Source organism: Alligator sinensis, unplaced genomic scaffold, assembly GCF_000455745.1.
Source record: "Alligator sinensis unplaced genomic scaffold, ASM45574v1 scaffold173_3, whole genome shotgun sequence".
Lineage (NCBI taxonomy): Eukaryota > Metazoa > Chordata > Crocodylia > Alligatoridae > Alligator > Alligator sinensis.
Genome location: NW_005842076.1, coordinates 293,532 through 298,375, shown reverse-complemented (window position 1 = coordinate 298,375; position 4,844 = coordinate 293,532). Strand labels below are relative to the sequence as shown.

The 4,844-nt window shown below is 43.8% G+C and overlaps 1 long non-coding RNA gene across 2 annotated transcripts in view; it reads right to left on the bottom strand.

Annotated features, from left to right (window-relative positions):
* Positions 1–862: 862 nt before the first annotated feature.
* Positions 863–4,844, bottom strand: part of LOC102388190 — an 11,514-nt gene continuing 7,532 nt past the window's right edge. For both annotated transcript variants that reach the window (XR_323833.1, XR_323834.1), the window contains exon 3: positions 863–1,250. This is a non-coding gene — a long non-coding RNA (uncharacterized LOC102388190). The remainder of the gene's footprint in view (positions 1,251–4,844) is intronic.

Below are 4,844 nucleotides of genomic sequence, written 5' to 3'. Positions count from 1 at the left end.
AGAAAAATCTTAAAACTATAAATCACACTATATGTGAATGTCTCCCTCCTACATTCCTTAGTCCCCGAATCTGGGGAAAAATCCAGTTCTCTCAGGGTATGGACATACAAACAACTTACTGAGAACACAAAATGGGGGAGAGATAAAGGGGCAATGAGGCAGGGATTAACCACCTAGTAACTGCCCACGTACACTCTCTTCCCTCTGTCTGTCAGCCTGTCCCCCTTGACAGCTTCTGGCAACCACCCCCTTTCTCCTTTAAGGAGGGCTCTTTAACTCTTTAGTGTTCATGTGATCTCCAAGTTCTCAGCACTGATACAACAAGGTATGCCATTTGTTGAGGACAGGACATGGATTCTTTGAAGTTGTCAATTTATTCCATTGTCATCCAAGTACATGCTTGAGGCTGCTTATTTGCCCTATTGTGTGGTTTTCCTTTGCTCTTCCCAGATTAATGCACTCATATGGGAAACTCTAATAACATGCCAGAATTTTACAATAACTCTACATGCCAGACTAGGTCACTTGTAGTACTGATAGGATAATTATACATCAGTATTCTTAAACTATTACATAGCAGCTCTTAATTCAAAGTATAATGAAACTATCCCTTCAGTTACTTTAATGCAACAGAAAAGAACTTGGCCCAAAGCCTATTGTAACATCTAACTGCATGCATTTTCACCCTCTATTTAGCATTTTTAAAGATGCTTCTTTTAGAAATTTATATGTAGTTCAGAGCTAATTTTAGCTTGATCAGAAAGTGTTCTCGGGATGCTTTCATAAAAGGTGCTATAGAAACACACTTTATTGCATAGTATTCAACACAATTTAAAATCAGTTACAGTAGTGAAGAATATTGCAGAATTGGACTGGCACAGTGTCTGCACCTGGCTAAATAATCATGGTCTTTGTAGCTATGCATGTTAAGCTAAGGATAACAAAACCTTACAAATCAAGCTCACCTGAAGAGGTCAGGAAGGGATTTTATTGCACAACAGAAATGCAACCAAAGAAGAAGCACTGCTCAGGAGCAAGATGAAAATAGATGAATATTTAACTACAGTGGAAGTAACATCTGCAGAGGTTAAAAAGGTTGTTGAAGTAAGGGTACATTCCCTTCATTCTTCTCCGCACCATAATGGTTGTGCACTTTTCACAGTGTGGCAAGGTCCATGATGAGAGGCCAGTGATGTGGGCTTCATGCCAGGTGAATCAATGGTCTTGTCCATGAGACAAATCCTATGTTTCTATGCAGGGAGAAAGAAATGGTATTCAGGGGTTAGAACTGGGCATTTAATAGGGCAGTGGGGTACACATGGTTGACTATAAGCTTTCCAATTTCTATGGAGAGTCTTCACAAACATCCATTCACCACATAATGCCTGCAAAAGAAAAGGAATTCTTAAGATTCTCGAACATGCTCCCACGGGAGGAATTTTTTTTCCAATCCATTGTGTTACTGCTACAATATTATTTTTATTTTCAACCATTTTCACTGAATCATAGAATTCCTTTCCGACACAGCTCACCTTTTCAAGATATTTTCCAATTGATCTAATCCAGCCTTTCTACCTAAGAGCTTCTTTGCCTGTTTAAAAAAAAAAACCTAAGGATGCATGTAGATGTAGCATCATTAACAATTCTTTAATACATACAAGCAAATCTGGCAACTTTAAATCATGTTACGTCTTTGAAACATGCCACAGACTGTCTTTTCCACTTTCTACTTAGTGAATCTTCATAGGGTTTTTAATACTCTTTCTACTTTTGCCATGATCAAAGGAATTGCTCTCCGTTTGCTTGTTCCTCTGATAAGTGATAAAAGATGTCAGTGAGACTAATGAGAACTGCCTCCAGCTTCCTTCATAAAGCCCTGTAGAAAAGAAATCACAATGCATCGTCAAACCTGCTAGTCTTTTAGGAAATAAAGTGTAGAAAAATACTAGGCATAAAGGCAATGGGGGGTTGGGGTGGGGGGGGAGGAGAAAAAAAGCTTTTACAAAAGAAGCAAAACAGGATACTAGTGAGTAGGAAATAGTATTTCCATCAAGAAACTGCAGCTAGGTAAACTCTCAAAACAGCTGCCTGATGAGACTGTCTCTGCAAAGTGTTACCGTTTCATTTTTTGTGTGGTATTATTCACCTCCTTTTCTCTCTTCTACCCTCATGCCCTTGACATCCCCCCCTCCAGTCAGTATTACAGATGCTGAAAATGTAATATATACTATTTAGTTGTGTAAGAGGAAGGTCCATGTCCAAAATTAGACCTTTGCACTGTCCTTTTCCAAGACCAGACACCACACATAGCCTGTTCAAGATCTAGAAATGCCAAACTCTCATCTACTTCCCTGAGAAGTCTCCAAGAAAACACAGGATAGGTTTTTAATTTATGCCTGTCATAAGGTTCTGAGCCTGTGAGAACTGAAACCAAACATCACATCCCACACTGTGCTCCAAATCACTGATATATTCATATAATTTGTCCTAGGATGACACAGATGTGACTGGGGTGAGTCCCATCAAAGTAGAACGATCAAATGAGTAGCTCTGTTGATGCTTCTTTTGAGATGTTGACGTTCTAGGGATATACGAGAAGCATGATTGCATTGGTCAGGTGACCGATTTGGGAGAGACAGAAGTCAAGTTTTCAAGTCTCAGGCATCATATCTGGGAAAGCAGCAGTCAGTAAGGTAAAAACATATTAAAACAATTGCTTTGGTATGACTTACGTTTATGAATTTGACCACTTGAAAGGGAAGTGGGCAGTTATCACCTGTGGCAGTTATTCCTTTGGATTAGGGTGTTATGACTGCTTCTTTCTAAAACCTGAAGAAGGATACCTGAAGGCTTAGCTCCTGTCTTTCCTAATTTGGGTAATTAAGAGATTACCTGACCTCACCAATCCAGCTCAACTAAAACCAGCTCTGAAGAAGGTGGCAAGAGTTTAATCTCAAAATTGATTAGCTACTTGCTTTCTAAATTCATGCAGATTGTAAATATAAAAAAAGGGAAACATTGGTGGGTCTGGCACTTGGTTCAAAAGAAAGAAAACTTTTCACTTGGGAGGCATACTCAAAAGGACTGGCTCTGCAAAGAGTGATTTCTAAGAGAGAGTCTGCAGAATAGTAGGGCTGTGCAAAGCTTCGGTCCCTGATTCGATTCAGTGGACATTCGGCCTTTTTTGGTGGCTGAATCTCCAAATCCAAATCGAATCAGAGGACCCTTTAATCTCTCTGAATCAAATCAGAGAGATTTAGAAAGATTCAGCAATATGGACATAGACAGAGCTTTAAATGTTTTTTCTACATACCTCTAGGTTACAAGTGGCGCACTGAGTATCCCACAGAAGCACAGGGGCCTCCCCAGCACGCTCAGCAGCAGACCCAGAAGTAGACCAGAAGCACTTCTGGTCCATTTCCGGGTCCACTGGTGAGCGCACCGTGCCCGTGCCCCGTGCCTCCCCCAGCTCGGCAACTAGTGCCTCCTGAGTCTGGGGGGCACCTGAGATCTCCCTGTGGCTGATTGCTGAGCCAGGGAGGTGAGGGTAGGAGGCCCCTGCACACTCCCCAGCAGACCAGTAAGTAGACCAAAAGTACTTTTGGTCCACTTCCAGGTTCACCACTGAGAACATGGGGGGGCCCCCCATACTCCTGTGGGACGCTCCATCTGTCCCACCATCACAGCATTCACGAGCTATGCCCGGTACCTTGAGGTATGTAGAAAAAACATTTGAAACTGTGTCTATGTCCAAATTGCTGATTCCCCAAATTGGCATCGAATCTTCAGTTTCAGATTTGGCTGAATTGAATCAGGGACAGTGATCCAAATCAATGAATCAAATCACTATCCCTGATTCAGGCTGAATCTGAATCTGTATCGAATAGGGCCCGAAGGGGAGGGGAGTCGGGTGTCCAAGAAGAGTGGTCGTTCCTTAAGGAGACGATCCTCCATGCCCAAAGGGAGGTAATCCCAACAAGGATCAAAGAGGGCAAGAGGACGCAAAAGTCCCCATGGCTTACCAAAAGCATACGGGAACGTCTCCTAGCCAAAAGGGAGGTGTACACCCAATGGAAGGGAGGGGCCATCACCAGGGAGGACTATAGCTCGGTTGCTCGGGGCTGCGGGGGGGCGGTCAGGAAGACCAAGGTGGAGATGGAACTGGGATTAGCTACCCGGATCAAGGAACAAGAAGTCCTTTTTTAAATATATAGGGGCCAAAAAGAAGGTACCGGGTAACATGGGGCCTCAGCAAGACACGCTAGGAAATCTGTTTGTCACACCAGACAACAAGGCTAACCTATTTAACGATTTCTTTGCCTCCATTTTCCTGAGCAGGGACCAGATCAGCCTGTCCACCGGGACTCCCTCAGGCCCTGGGGAAGGCGCACCCAGGCCTAGGGTCAGTGAGGATCTAGTCAGGGAACTTCTGGAGGGACTGGACGTATTTAAATCAGCTGGTCCTGACGACCTCCACCCCAGAGTGCTGAGGGAATTAGCAGAGGTCATTGCAGGACCCCTGGCACGGCTTTACGAGCACTCGTGGTGCTCTGGTATGGTGCCAGAGGACTGGAAAAGGGGCAATGTGGTTCCCATTTTCAAAAAAGGGAGGAAGGAGGACCCAAGGAACTATAGGCCAATTAGCCTTACGTTGATCCTGGGTAAGCTTTTTGAGAGAATTATCCTGGCGCATGTCTGCGAGGGGCCAGCAGGGGAGGTTATGCTTAGGAGAAACCAACATGAGTTCATTAGAGGCAGGTCCTGTCAGACCAACCTGGTGGCCTTCTATGACCAGGTCACAAAATCCTTGGACACAGGGGTAGCAGTGGACGTAGTCTTTCTGG